Source organism: Macrobrachium nipponense, chromosome 35 (genome assembly GCF_015104395.2).
Source record: "Macrobrachium nipponense isolate FS-2020 chromosome 35, ASM1510439v2, whole genome shotgun sequence".
NCBI lineage: Eukaryota > Metazoa > Arthropoda > Malacostraca > Decapoda > Palaemonidae > Macrobrachium > Macrobrachium nipponense.
In genome coordinates, this window is record NC_061096.1 from 11,379,445 (window position 1) to 11,396,210 (window position 16,766).

Here is a 16,766-nt window from a genome sequence, read left to right on the forward strand (position 1 = left end):
CAATCCGGCCACCACCCCGAACCTGTTATTACTACTCCCAAGGATCAATCCGTCCATTAAGGGTCATAAAATAATTTACTACGCTGTCTTGCCGCTTGAAATTTAGAATATATATATATATATATATATATATATATATATATATATGTATAATATATATATATATATATATATATACTAGCTGTACCCAGCCACACATTGCTGTGGCTGAGTCTGGTTAAATGAAAAAGAAAGAAAAGAGAAACCTCCTTTCTCTTACTCTCTCCAACCATCACTGTCTCTTTCCCTCTTCTTCTCACTAATACTAACTCTCTCTCTCTCTCTCTCTCTCTCTCGTCTCTCTCTCTCTCTCTCTCTCTCTCTCTCTCTCTCTCTCTCTCCTCTCTCTTCTCCCTAACACCCCTCATACTCTCTCTCACTTCCTCTCTCTATCTCTCTCTTTGTTTCCTCTCTCTTCTCCTAACCCCCCCTCATACTCTCTCTCACTTCCCTCTCCCCTCTCATTGCTCTCCCTGTCAACCCCCTTCTCATTTATGTATGATAAATTCGTAAAGTAACTAAGTCTATGGACATAACCAGCTTTGTTTCAGAGAATCCCTTCTCACCCCACCCCCTTCGGAAGGGGCAGGTAGGATGAAACCCCATTATAAAAACGCACGTTTTCGAATGCAATGTTGTATCAAAATTTCAAAACAATCAGTGAAGAACTTTCGGAGATTTAGGATTTTGAACAAACGAATATTTACATTTTTATCTATCTATCTATCTATCTATATCTATCTATATCTATATATATATATATATATATATATATATATATATATATATATATATAGATATACATATATATATATATATATATATATTATATAATTTTCATTTATGAAACCGCCTACCTCGACCAGTATTCAAATCTCTGCCTTTTGCGATTGGAAATAGGGTGGCAGTGATTATAAAAACTCAGCCATCAAGACATATATATACATTAAAGGTGACGTATTCTTGTCAAATTCCAGTTATGCATGTAGAATCAAAATTAAGCCGTCTACCTGATGATAACTGAGCATCAAGTTTGAACCATATATCCGTGCATGATATTTGGTAAATTTTATGCATGTCAATTTTATGCATTACCATAGGAATAACTTATCCTAATTTTCAGTGTTCTGTCGAATTTATGTTGTAGATTCCGAGTAGCAGTCACCTCATATCCTAAGTTTGTAACACGTGGCTACCTATCTATCTGTGATAGCTTGTCAGTTTTACTTACCACATATAATTCCTTTCGGTGTCAGTTATTCCTAAAAAAGTCAATTAGATATTGATTGGTTATTATAGCTTAATGGTACAGAAATATAATTTGTAAAATTATCGAACTGCCCTGCGTTATACGGCTGTCGTATCAAGAACTGTCTGGATGTCTTGTTAAAGAAATTGATTCGATTTCTGGTCAGGATAGAAGAACTTGTTTGCCTCGGGTACAAAGCTATTCCAAAGTTAAGGTGGTTACAACATTAAAGGGTTGTGGTTATTATACTGTGGCTTAAGACTTGAAAACAAAAGCATGCAGAGAGCTGGCAAACTGATGTATTGAATTTGAATGTATGTACAGAACCTGAAACAACAGGATTTTACTTCAAAGTCGATTCTTGCTAGTATCTTTCTTGATGGCTGGGCGGTTGAAGCCACGGCCTTCCTATTTGCAACCCAAGAGGCATAGGTTCGAACCCTGATCACGGTTCGAAGACTTATCACATATAATTCAATTTGGGTGTAAGTTTTTGCTAATGCCAAGGTAGGCAGATATTGATGAGTCACTGTTACCTTTGATTATTATTAATATATATATATTATATTATATATATAGATATAATATATATATATATATATATATATACTTGTTTGTGTGTGTATGTGTGTGTGTGGGGCATGATTTGTAAGTTGTATTTGAAAAATGAAACTTTGTTTGTTTGTTTGATTGTTTGTTTGGTTCTTTGTTTTTTGTAAGGCCATAGTCTGTGGCTCCGGCTGCCATAACGATCAGAAAATGGTTTGAAACTAGTACAGTTACGGGATAGCCCCGGGGAGCTATTTCCCAAGTCTGGAAGAGAATAGGGATGGGGAAAATTAGGACCAATCAAAGCGCGTGAGCTGATCCATGACGTCACAAGCCACGCCTTTTAGCTCCTACGTCGCATATCCATTACTGCCAGTCGCGAAGATGAAGAAAAACTTCCTAATTTCACAGTTTATGGGTTGTATGACATATGCATTTTAGTCAGATATATCTAAACATAATGCAACACTAATTTAACAACAATATATTCTTTAAATGAGGTATACCGTGAAATATATTATGCGTAACTCTCCCTCCTTAGTAAATATTTTCACATCTCGAATTTCTAATTTATATACGTGCAAATGCATGTCTAAAGCCATTTATAAACAGTTGCGATAACTCATGGGATGAATCAAACAATATACAAGATGGTAAAAATGATGTTATCTGACCTGTTTATAAGAGAAAATAGAGGGAGTTGGCTACACTACGGATTTCTATGGACATTTGCTATTTCGTAGTAATGCTCATTATTACGGGGCATTGTATAAAAACAATATATTGGTCATTATTAGGTCATGAACAGGAATCAGCTCAGACTGATATAGTCCATACTATTTACAGGGACACAGTATCAGCTTCATTTATTAAATTATTTCAAGAGCTAATGCGCCCTTCTTAAGGTTAAGGAAACCTACGTTGTTTGTTTTGGTGATGTAAGTTAGCCTACTGTAACCAATACATATAGTACTTGACAACTCATCCTGGTAAAAATGATGGTATCAGATCTGTTTATAAGAGAAAATAGAGAGAGGGAGTAGGCTTACACTACGGATTTCTATGGACATTTGCTATTTCGTAAGTAATGCTCATTACTGAGCATTGTATAAAAGCAATATACTGGTCATTATTAGGTCATGAACAGGAATCAGCTCGGACTGATATTGTCCCTACTATTTACAGGGACACAGTATCAGCTTCATTTATTAAATTATTTCAAGAGCTAATGTGCCCTTCTTAAGGTTAAGGAAAACCTAGTTATTGTTTGTTTTAGTGATGTAAGTTAGCCTACTGCAACCAATATATAAAGTTACTTGACAAGCTCACCCTGTCAGTAGCTAGCTAATCTCAATAAAAATAAGGTTGTTATTCAAGGTGTACTTGATAGATGAGCTGTAGTAAAAAAAATTGCTTTTTTGAAGTGTATTCCATTTGATGAACTTTCAGATGTCCTTATTGTTTGGTACTTGTCATTCATTGTGTGCATATATATATATTTTTTTATTGAAAATTTGCACTTTTGATTTTTACTTTTCATATAGTGTACAAATAAATAAAAAGTGGTAATATAAATTGGATTTCAACATTTTTTTTAGCAAGCCCTTACATGATTTTTGCTTTAAATTCACTGTTACAAAGAAAACACTAATTATTTAATTAATTTAATATATTTAGCAAACCCTTCGTACTTGTCATTCACTGTGTAAAAATAATTAAAATGACTATTTCATTAGTATTATAGGAGTACAGAACACTTAGTATTTATTTATGGAGTTACAGAAGACTTCTTGCTGAGCTGAAGCTGAACTAGAGCAGAACTGATGCATAAATTTACTAGAATACACACACACACATATATATATATATATATATATATATATATATATATATATATATATATATATATATATAATGTTGACAGTTCATTTTTGACAGGTGTGGTTATAAGGGGATAAATGAGAACTCGGTCCTGGGACATGAGTTTATTCCAACGTTTCAATCAACCACAGAGGTCTCCTTCAGGGAACTGACAAAGCACAGGTTGTAGCAAGTATATACAAACAAAATCATATTCTCTAGGCTTGCAATAATGCTTTAATCTTCTTACCATATCCCATACTGTATAGTACAGATCCTTTGAGGCTAAAACGGACTTATTAATGAGCTCAGACCTTATATTTATACAATAATAAAATTCAAATAAATTGCATTGAAATAAAATACAGGTAAATATTCAATTTCAAAGTTTCTTCATTACATATTTTTAACACAAGAAGTACTTTAGGGATGAGCTCCCAATAATGAAAGTCAAGTAAAACAAACTGCATTGAAATACATAATAAATAGGTACATGTTCAGATTTTTTTTATATATTTTTAACTCACAAGAAGTACTTGAGGGATGAGAACAAAGTATAAAGAACAGTCCAGCACATAGCATTTTAGCAGCAACTTACTTCAGTTGCCCTCTGCCTCAGTGACCACTGCCATGTGACTTAGCATTTACAACATTGCACTGTACATTCCGAGCAAGGTTACGGGGACGCTTTGGGTTGGATGACAGAACTGATGCTGGTCGACGTCCTTTACCAATGGGGGCTGCTCCTCTAGGCATTCCTGGGGATCGTCTTGCTATTGTAGCTGGTTGGCAAGGAATCTTGCCACGACCAGCTCCACTAAAAGTCATCGATGAGCCTGCACAATTCAGCAAGTTGTTCAGCTGATTTGTAGTTTTAACTGAACGTATTCGCCGAAGGAATTTTTGCAGGGCCACTTCAGTTTCTGAATTACCATACTGCGCAGTTGTTTCAATTAATGCCTCGGCTACTAGTTTTGATTTAGCTGTTAGGTCACTAGTGTCATCAGCAATATTTTCATTGGTATTTTCTAACTCTCTTGCATTGGTTTCCACCCTTTTATTTGTTCTATTTCCTCCATTGCTTTCCTCTGCATTGTCTTCTACCTCATTCAAACCTATAAGTAAACTTTCTTTCAGAGTTTTTTCTGCACCAACAGCTAGGCTGGGGCTGCCAATGTTCTATTTCCTCCATTGCTCTCATTTTCATTGTCTTCAACCTCAGTCAAACCTTTAAAAAAACTTTCCTTCGTGGCTTTTTCTGGACCAACAGCTAGGGCTGCCAATGACTGCCGACTGCTACTGGTCATCACAAACATTTGGGGCACTGCAGTCATACTGTAGTCTGCACATGCAATCTGATGCTTGCAGATGGCCCCATCTTGCCCTTTCATGCATGTGCACATGCCGATGGTGAGGTCTACTTCATATACCTGTGTTTGATCAGACTGGCTTTGCACAGAGTATAGCCCACTACCAAAGGACTTAACTGCAGCAATTGCTATCTTGTCAACAGTGATGGATTTCACCCGTTGTCGGCCCAATGCTACATCCACCAACCTTTGCCTCATGTAGCAATCAAAAATCTCCACCATGAAGACCATCAGCTGTGTAGTGTTGTAGGCCTTGCATCTGAAATGATGGTAAAAATATTACAATACATAATGGGTCTGAAGACATTACATGAATGTAGCAAAACATGTTTTATGATGCCTCTATTGCTTCCTTGAAGTTACAGCTCCAACTTTTCTGCACCATAAATTGAATTAAATTTTTAGGCACCTTTAAGTGAAGTTTTGGCTGTTGAAGGATATTTTTGTCTTATGGGGGAAATTATGAATTTTATAAAATTTTTCTTACGTGTACCATATATTTTTTTGGTAATTAATTCATCCTTACCTATTGAGCACTGTATCCTTAATTATGGACATTGTTGACTCTGCATAATTATTAGTGTGGTGCCCACGCAAAATCACTCCAGCTCGGAAGGCGATTGCCCATTCTTCTCTCCTTTGTACCAGGGTGGTTAGATAACTGAAATAAAAAAACAGTATATTCAGACTGAAGAAAAAAAAGGAAACTCAGAAAAGGAAAAAAATAAGTTCAACTATACTTATAATTGGTGACCTCTCTTTATATTGTAGGAAAATTAATTAAACATGAAAATAAATAAAGTACTTTAAGTACGTACCTTCTAAATTTGGGGTATTTCTCTAGAAGAGAATTGGCTTCAGCTTTCTTCCACAATTCGCCAAATTCATCCCTTGACTTTGCATATACAAGGGACTTCATCATACCCATAAGCTCTTGCCGATGTAGTTTATGGATGCCATGCCTGGAATCAAGGAGCCAGCGCCATACTTGTTGCAGGATGTGAAATATGCAGAGGAAGAGCTTTGATTTAGGCCATGTGGTTGCCAAGGCCTTCTTTCTGGTCCACAGTTGTCTGTCATAAAACACTGCGGCTCCCCTCTGCCATAGAAGGCACTCCCACCCAGTGCCTCTTTGACCATGCCAAAACCTGTCAAGCACAAAATAAGAAAAATTCATAACAACAATCCATAACCAATAGTTTCATCAGTAAATATGCATGTATAATACATATCCAAGAATTACAAACAAAGCAGCCCAGTATACAGTATACTAACCTTTAGTCAGAGTTGCTCCATCTTGAGAAGATGTGAAAACTAAAGCTAATGGCACTGCACCACTGGTCCTGCACAGGAATGGGATTATGACTGTGTTAAGTTGGTCCACACAGCTTGTGGCATCAACAAATACCACCTCCCCAGCTTCTTTAAGTTGCCTGTGGGCCCTCATCATAAACGGTGTTATCAAAATCATGCAGAAGCTGCCTTGAGAATGCTCAATTCTCAGAATGATATCTGGGTTGTTCTCTGCGTACTTCTGTATGGCATCAAACATTGTTGGCGTATTTAGGCCACCAAGTTTCCTCTTACGCCACACATCAAACATATACTGAATTGCTCTCTTTGATGGATTTATAGCATGATGAGCTTGGCCATATATATCATCACACAGGTCCATCTTCAGGACATGATGCCGATGTGCCTGAGCTGGTGCCATACCTGTAATACAATGATATAATTATTGTTTGTAAAGCATTAAATAACAGTCTATTAGCTTATCATTCCCATGCCTCATGCAATATATTGCCTGTGTTAGACAAGCTAGTTGATTAATTAGATACTGTCTATCTTTGACAGAAACCAGTTTTTTCATCCAGTTCTTGATAAAAAAAAAGTTGGATACATAGTAGTGTGCATGCATGCAAGGACCAATTAGAATATGCTCTTTACTTCTTCTGCTGACATGCTTGTAAATAGTACCGTACGGTATTATACCCAGCTTTTATCCAGTATTAAACTGTATATATTGTAACTTAATATGTAGTAATTCATCCATAGGTTCATGGGGGGGCCCTTAAAAATATTGTTACCTTACTATGTAGTAATTCATGTATAGGTTCATCCTTAAAATATTGTAACTTTAATATGTAGGTAATTCATGTATAGGTTCATCCTTAATATTATTCCTTAATATATAACTATATGTAGGGTAATTCAAGGTAGTATGTTCATCCTTAATATTATTCCTTAATATTATTAACTATATTGTAATAATTCAGGTATATGTCATCCTAACTGTTGTTAACTTAAATATGTGTTAATTCATGTAGGTTCATCCTTAATATTATTCCTTATTTATAGTATAACTCAGTTTTGCGTAATATGTCATCATCAGACAGTCCATCTTGGGATACCTTACATATGATGCTGATGTGTCTGCACTGGTGTAGTGCCTGTAATACATCCACATAATTATGATATGTACATTATATTATAACTATATGTAGTAATTCATGTATAAGTTCATCCTTAATATTGTAACTTAATATGTAGTTACTCATGTATAGGTTCATCCTTAATATTATATATTCCTTATTTATAGTATGCTCAGTTTGCATATCTATGTCATCATCAGACAGTCCATCTTGGAGTACCTTACATATGATGCCGATGTGTCTGCACTGGTGTAGTGCCTGTAATACATGCACATAATTATTAAATGTACATTTTTATGTGCACTAAAAACAATGTATGATTTTTATTTACTTTTAAAGTAATCAATATATAATACCTGTAAAACCAAAAATTATTCAACTTGAATAACTAGATAATGTCTTGAAAGACATTATCTAGCTTTTTCAGTGTTCATCTGTGCTTTATTAAACATTATATCAATATTTTCAGTTTGGTCTTTCAAGAATTTAAATAATAATGTTTTCAATCACCTTGCTCGAAGTACTGCTCAAACACCACCTTCGTACTTTCTGATACTCTCAGCTGGTTAAGACCTTGCGCTACTTCAGTCGAGTTGGTTGTGTTGCCCACGGATATCCACAGAACATGGAAAATTTTTAATGTGTTTAGGAGACTTTTTATGAATAATGCTGATGGAGACATCCATTTTGACTTCGCATCTATAAACAGGGGTATAAATGAAATTGTAAATTACTGGTAGGTTCGTTCAGTTACTGCACATATACCTATTATGTAATGTAACTAATTTCATAATTAATAGTGGAAAAACAAATTTCAATTCCTAATGCTTCAATGAGTGTTAAGGGGGGTCATCCATATTTTTGAGCAGTTTTCTCAAATGGAAGTTATTGGTAATAGACTTCCTAATTGTTCAGTAATTAATATACATATTTTCATAATTCTTTTTACATTACAATTTTCAGTTTTTTTTAATAACTTGTCTTTTTTTTATAACATCATTAAAAATATATTTTAAATAATTCACTAATTTACCCTTTTTGTCAGCATATCTGAAAATTCCAGTTTTTTCCCTACAACGAATTGCTGTACTTAAACAAATGAAAACATTCCATGTATTAAACGACTGTCATTTTTAGTTTTTACATTTCCATAAGTCATACTCTTTATGTGCATAAGCTGCCAAGAATTATTTTTCTGTAGATTACATACCCGCGGATGGTGCCTCCAGCTCCTTAAACTATGACCTGAAACTGAAAGGAACCATTAATTGGTGATTACTTCACAATCATCATTACCTGCCTCTTTAGGCCTACTACACCTATGGGGCCCTAGGTTAGGTTAGGTGGCCTTAAGGGAGGGTCGCAGGCCCCCCACTAAGCCTAGTAGGGGCACAGGGCCCTAGGTTATGTTAGGTGGTTGTGTTAGGCTCGGTAGTGTTCCGAAATTTACTGTGACCATAAGGGGGGGTCGCAGGCCCCCCACAAGGCCTAGGTAGGGGCACAGGGCCCTAGGTTAGGTTAGGTGGTTGAGTGCGGTTTGGTAGTGTCCCGAAAATCACTGTGGCCTTAAGGAGGGCAAAGCCCCCCCCCACTAGGCTTAGGTAGGGGTACGGGGCCCTAGGTTAGGTTAGGTAGTTGTGTTAGGTTCGGTAGTGCCCCGCAAATCACTTTTCTCCTCCTTCCCCCACCCAAAAACCCCGCTTCCCACTGGGGTTTCGATGTCAGGATGCCAGAAAACTTTCAATCATTCATTCCCACTGGGGTCCCCCATAATTGTAGTAGGTAGTAGGTTTATGCTTACATTTTGTGTGTAAGAGTAAGTCATAGTTTCTTTTTTATTCATTTCCTCATGTTTCTGTGCAATGTGCAACACCAATCTGGTCATTTTTTGCCGTTTTTCGTCGTTAATACTTGAAAAACGGGTGCGGCCTTACTCCTGGACATTTACCCAATGTGGAGATATCACATAGGCTATGTGCTCAAACCCTAACATGATTTACATACATACCTAGTACCTACTAGGTACCTACCTAGTATTAAAATGAATGTAGTGAAAATAAAGGGAGGCTCATCAATAGCCTATTATCAAATGACAGTTTCTTCTTGAATTAGGTAGATCAACCACATCAATTTTTGCCCCACGCACCATGACTGTATTAGGATATGGAAGCCCTTCCCTTGGGTTTCCATTGAAGTCCAAGTACCTGGGTAGTATAGCATACTTAAGACTTAGGCTAGGAATCCCCACTGTCCTAGTACTATATGCTGTAGTTATAAATATTAGCTACTAGGTATATATTTAATACAAAATATAAATATTTACCCTGTTGCAAATTTCTTTAATCCTTTGTGTTTTACACCGTGATGGCACAGCAAACTTTGGTGAAATAGTTTTTTTACGCCTCCAACTGGGTACAATTTATAAGAATTAAGCACTGATTATTTTTTACACAAAAAATGTCTTTCCACTGCTTGAATTCTTCTCTGCACTTGACATTAGTTCTAAGCTTTACATGGTCTTGTTCGTATTTAATGTCAACATTTTTAAAGCCGTCACTTTCAAAATCCAAAATTAAATTCATCTTGATAGCAGTTCGAACTGTGGAGCGAAGTTTTTGGCCGCCTGTTTGTAGTCTGTAATGCTAATTACAGGTCATATATCATCATTTTTTACCATACCATCATTTTTACTATAGGGCTATTGTATATTGTTTTTTTCATCTCATGAGTTATCATAACTTTGTATAAATAGCTTTAAACATGCACTTTCGAGTACATAATAAGGAAAATCGCGATGAAAATACTATTTATGCAGTAAATCTCAATTTCGCGAGCAGGAATTAAAAGGCTTTGAGCACTATTACCAAGTGGAGGGAAGACAATAACGCATAATATTTCACGGTATACCTCATTTAAAGAATATATTGTTGTTAAATTAGTGTTGAATTATATTTAGATAAATCTGACTAAAATGCATATGTCTTACAACCCGTAAACTGTGAAATTAGGAAGTTTTTCTTCATCTTCGTGACTGGCAGTAATGGATATGCGACGTAGGAGCTAAAAGGCGTGGCTTGTGACGTCATGGATCAGCTCACGCGCTTTGATTGGTCCTAATTTTCCTCATCCCTATTCTCTTCCAGACTTGGGAAATATGCCCCCGGGGATAAGTGCGTGCTCCATTAAAGTAATTTTCCTGCTGTTTATAGAGTCACAGGATTTTGTGGAAGTATTAAGCAAAAGAAAATAACATGGCTGTAAAATCCAGATGAATATTCATTGCCGCTAAACAAAACACTTTTATAATGATTTCAGTCTGTTGCAGATTAAAAGTTGCTCATAATGTTAAAGCTGTTGCAATGTCTGCGTTTTCGAGATCATAAACTTACCCTTACTATTTTTGTCGTTACCAAAACCGTTATGATTTAATTTGGTTAGCTTTGTCTGTGTTCCTGTGAGTCTGCTATCAATACTGCATGAAAAACTTTTGACTAAAGTTCTCGAAACATTCGTTGAGTGATGAGATTAGTGAAGGTCGACGAAGATTTGATTAATTTTCGCCAAATCTATATCAATTTCCACGAAGTCTTCCACCAAAGTTCACCAAGATCCGCTCATCTACTCTTAAGATATTTTCCTAAAATATAAACTCTCTCGGTTTCCTACATGAATAGGATTTTCCTGAAATATAAACTTCTCACGGATCATATATAAGTAGGTTCCTAGACTCTGGTTGCCTTCCTACTTTTTGCTCGGCCTTTCGTCCTGCCTAACGATCTGTTTAAATTTTGTTGCTCTTTTCATGAGCTGAAAGCAGAAAGTCGGTACATGTACAGAAATAGTAGATCCAAGTGATGGTCTGTATACAAGCTGATGTGAAGAGTAAAGGAAATCTTGGGAAAAGTTCAATGCTCTTGTTTGATATAACGGCAGAGTAAGATTTTTGTTACATGTGTAGCCTAGTAGGTGCTTCATTTTGGCTTTTAATCCCTCAAAAAGTCACTTGTGTCCCGAAACTTTCTTGAATTCACGTATCCAAATTCATCCGTCATCAAAACATTGTCCTTCTCCTGACATCGGTTTGAAAATAGACATGAAAATAGACAAGAAATTTTATACTGTTATAGGACATTAAACTTCCGGTTGACAGAACGGAAAGGCCGTAAAGCGAAACACAAGTCGTTAATCATCCACTTGTAATCCATGGTCAGTCCCAGACATTGCCACGCGGACCACTGGTCCTTGGAGAGACAAGTACGTATTGAGACCAAAGATGGGGATGATGGGAAGGCATCGAGCGATAATGAAACAAATGATAGATGATGGCGCTAAGGGGTAATACGGGATTTGGGTGGTCATTGGCTTGTCTTCTATCATTATTATGTTAATGCTTGTAAAACTGATAAACGTGAAAATCCAAACAATACAATATATTACATATATATATAGAAGAACTAAAACTGTACTGGAAATATGAAGACAAGGTTAAAGGAAATAAGTAGTCAGGATTGATCGACACAAATTCAGTGTTTCAAATCTTCCTTTCAAACGCATTTTAGAACATCAATTTCTAATATGTAAAGAAAAAACATATAATAATGCATTACAGTTAGAATAAAAATGGCTCGTCTACGAGACCGGAATTGCCATAAGGACACTGAAAAGAGAGAGAGAGAGAGAGAGAGAGAGAGAGAGAGAGAGAGAGAGAGAGAATCTCTGACTAATATCTATGGCATTTCACACTGGCGAGATGCGGATTACCTTATCATCCTTTTTTAATCATGTGACATTACACATTTTCATGGAACACCAACCAATTATCTCTCTCTCTCTCGCTCTCTGTTCAACTGTTCTTAGCAGCTGGCAACCAGACACCCTATTGATTGCTTCAGTCAAAAGAGGTATACCGTTCCTAACTCTGTTGTGAGCAGAGAGTGTTACCACAGCACCACAGTGGTAAGACAGATTGACATATACACACACACATATATCAGAGAGAGAGAGAGAGAGAGAGAGAGAGTCTGAAAACTAGCAATGATAGAGAGAGAGAGAGAGAGAGAGAGTCTGAAAACTAGCAAGGACAAAGAGTACGAGAGAGCCAGAGAGAGTGGGGAGCGTCTTAGACATACAAATAAGGACTTGCCGAGAGAGACATAGAAAGCTCCTATTCATGCGAGAAAATCCTTCAGCAGTAAACGTGAAAGGGGATGGGAACATCCTTCAATGTCACCAACTTTAGAATGATGGGATTTCAAAATCTAGCCTCGCATTTTCAGCCTGCTTTGTATTTTCTCGATTCTGACGATTGTCAATACATTATTTCAACGTTTCATCCTAAATAATAATAATAAGATGATTTGTTACCAAGCTTTGTGAATCTTGTTAAAAATGTTACTTTTGTCCGAATATCGTCACCATAATGTGTTGTAAATCTGTAAGCCTAAGTATGCATCTGCATCTGCATACACTTACAGGCATTTCATTATTCACACATACAGACACGCACACATAAATAGGTATATATTATATAGGTGTGTGTCTGTGTGTGTGTATGAGATGTGTCTATTAAATAACTCGCCTTCATTTATATGTGTTACAAATTTAATGCTTGTTCCCTTCAATATACTCCCCATTTGCACTAATACATTGCTGCAGTCTTTTCTTCCAGTGTTCGAAGGCAAGGTGGAGGAAATCAGTCTCTGTCAGCTGTTCCTACTCACCTGCCGTTTTCTTCTTTACAGCATCAACTGACCCAGATTGTGTCCCATTAATCACTGATTTAACTTTTGAGAAAAACGGCGGATGTGTTGAAATAGTTGACAGAAATTGATTTCCTACTCCATGCCTTCGACCAGTGAAAAGAAGACTACAGCAATGTATTAGTGCAAATGTGTGCTATATTGAAGGGGATACCCATTAGATTTGTAAGACATATAAATAAAGGTTACCTTTGCATCCCAAAGGAATATGAAACAATAGGCCAGCTGTGTGTGTGAAGACAACAAGCAGACAATGAACCGATGGTCATCTCATGGTAAATATGGAGGTGACAGCCCCTTGCAGTGTCAGAAGAGGAGAGGCCGATGAACACGAGGTCAAGTCTAGACAAGTGCAGTTTGTGTAGATGCGCACATCCTTGTAGCAGTAGACTATGCTGCCAGTTGTTAGTCTGTCCGCATAAAAACCAACTAGCCAGCTGATGACGAAGGACTTGGTGAGAAGTCCATCCTAGACGCCCCAGTGATGCTGTACTTATAATGGTTGAATGTAGCCACAACCACTGTTGGACCTCCATGCTGAAGTGTCTGTAACCTGAAGCATATCCTCCTCACACCACATTCTCCCTGGGTTTGGACCAAGTGCAATGCCGATTTCCACTGATGTTCCCTGCACCCCACAGACTGGCTCTACTCTACACATGCCTCGTCCACAGACGAGGTATAGTGACTGGAAGTTGTGGTTCAGCCTCACCATTACTTTTACCAGCTTTCTACCAGTTCTGCTGTTCTCCAAAACCCCATAACTTTGCAATGTCCCTCAGAGATTTCGGTGTTGTGACCTCCGGTACCCCTCAAGTGTTTTATACATGTTGGAACACCAGTTTTAACGTAGAGTAATACGTTCTCTTAGCACTAAATGTCAGAAGTGATTAGTTACAGTTTGCTTGCTAAAGAATCCAGGTTGTTTGGTGTGTTCTATAGTTGATTTTCACTCGTATTCCTTAGTGTGTTACAATGATATACCTACATGGCAGATCCGAGTACGAGTGCCTGTGATTTGTGTAACCGGTAGATCAGTGGTGTCACCCTCTTATTGCCAGTGCCAGGATCATATCAGGTCAAGCTTTCCCAGACCCTAGTGTGAAGAGTGTTCTACATTTTTCCCTTATACCAATCCCTTGCAAGCTTCCTATTTGCCTTTTTGTTTACGAGTATTAATTCAGTGTAGTTCATTGTATATATCTGCAGTATTAAAATTAAATTTTTTTCTTCTATGTTCCTACGCGCTTTGCGTATCACGAGTCCACAATACCTGGACCAAGAAATAGAATACATAAAAAAGATAGGAAACGATCTCTGCTACCCACCTCATTTAATTGATTTATGTTATCAAAAAGCTCATAAAAAGTTTTATAATGTTGCTATTAATGAAAAGAAATGCCAAAAATAAAAAATGTACTTAGCTTACCTTATTTTCGTGGATTTGAAACCATAAAATCAATATTTAAATCATTTAATGTTAATGTAGTGTTCTCTTATAACAATACCATTAAAGATATGCTAATTAAGAATAGTCCCGTAACAAATAACATCATTATTTACAAAATTCCTTGTAAGGATTGCCCATCGTTTTACGTTGGTCAGTCTAGTAAAAATTTATGTGTTCGGGTTAAGCAGCATATGTATTCAGTTAGAACAGCCCAGACTTCAAATGCACTGTGTATCCATCTGAGTGAAAAATCTCATTGTATTAATTGGGGTGATGCCTCGGTAATTGCTAGATCTAATGATTATGTTTCAAGAAATTTACTGGAATCGGCAATTATACAAATCACTAATAAAAACAACCTAAATCTTAGTCTGGGAATGTACCATTTGGACCCTTATATTTGTAAGATGTTTATGAAGGACCTCAAAATAAATGAACAACTAATAAATTAGTCCCACATGTATATAGTTATTAATCTCTCTCATCTCTCTCTCTCTCTCGCTCTCTCTCTCTCTCTCTCTCTCTCTCTCTCTCTGGTTCGATCATCGGTTTATATTTTCTCTCCCTCTTTCTCTTGCTCGATATATATATATATATTTATATTTTCTTTCGTCTTTTCATTAATAATAATTTTTGTTGGGAAAATTTGTGTAAAAATTCATGATATTAAATTGTATATGCTCCCGTGTTGTTTTCAAAATGTACTGTTTTTCTGGAAGAATCACTTGTTTACCGCGGGTATCCTTCAAGGTGTGGCTAACCTATGACTCCTCCTCCTCTCTGTAGAGTGAAAATCGCCCTTATGGCTAATTTGGTAGTGTCAGTTTGTATATTGAGCCTTCTTTTGACTATGGTGTTCTTTGTAAAATCAGTATTCCTCAGTAAAGGGTCCGAATAGGACCGAAAGTACTCGGCCAACTCGTTTTTTCATTTTTTTCCTTCGTGGCAAAAAAACCTTTATTTATACATAGCATCACGTTTTATATACTTCGTGATCAAGTTAATTCCATATATTATATATTTATATATATATATATATATATATATATATATAGATGTATATAATACACATGTACATATACATAAGCGAATACCACAGGAAAATAATAGTCAGAAATCCAAGCGCTTTTGTCTTTACTCAGACATCGTCAAGGAGTTAAGGAAGTACAATTGGAGATAAAGGTCTCAGGTACAAAACAAGATCAAGAATACCAGATGGTTAATTGTCAAAAGGGTAAAAATGAAAGAGATAATCCAGGATTATCGGATATCACACGGTCACAAACCTAACCGAAACTACAAAGTATCTTTACAGTCCAAAACATGTAAAAACTGAATATATTAATTTTGTTGCTTATATTTATCTACAACTTTTTTCATAATGAAAGCATCAAGTTTAAATAAACCAAGACTTAAATTTAGAACATTTCTATTATTTGACTTGATGAAACAAGATTCAATGATATTCCTTTTAAGTGTGTCATTACATGGGACTAAGGCTCTTGCTTGACTCCAGTTAATAGGATGGTCTAAATCTCTCATATATACGAATAATGCATTCGATATTGGCCCAGTTCTCACAGAATATTGATGTTGCTTGAGACGTTGTGAAAGAGATTTACCGGTCTGTCCGTAATAGACTTTATCACACTGTTTGCTAGGAATTTCATATATGCAGCCTGGAAGATCTTTAGGAGAATTTTTTATGATTAAACTCTTGACATTAATATTACTGAAAATAACATTTATGTTAAATAGCTTTAAAATTCTAGGAACATCTAAAAACCTTTCATCATAGGGTAATTTTAGAATGTTATGCTTACTAAATTCAAGTTTGTCATTAGTTGAATAAAATGTTTTTCTAACTCTTTTCCATGCCACATCTATAAAAGTCCTTGGGTATTTAAGTTTCAATACAATATCATAAATAGTTTTAATTTCAGCGTCAATAAACTGTGGGCTACAGACACGTAAAGCCCTTAAGAATATCCCAGAAAAAACAGAGAATTTAACATTTTGATGGTGATTGGAGTAGTAATGAACAAAAGAGGCAATGTT

The 16,766-nt window shown here is 36.2% G+C and overlaps 1 protein-coding gene, 1 long non-coding RNA gene and 1 pseudogene across 2 annotated transcripts in view; 1 reads left to right on the top strand and 2 right to left on the bottom strand.

Annotated features, from left to right (window-relative positions):
- Positions 1-16,766, top strand: part of LOC135208420 (mucin-5AC-like) — a 673,035-nt gene that overhangs the window by 405,591 nt on the left and 250,678 nt on the right. The window lies entirely within an intron of this gene.
- Positions 4,030-6,207, bottom strand: LOC135208195 (uncharacterized; annotated as a pseudogene).
- On the bottom strand, positions 7,474-10,112 carry LOC135208196 (uncharacterized). Its single transcript, XR_010313122.1, has 3 exons — positions 9,823-10,112; positions 8,010-8,198; positions 7,474-7,757 (listed from the first exon to the last, which is right to left on the bottom strand). It is a non-coding gene; the product is annotated as an uncharacterized LOC135208196 (long non-coding RNA).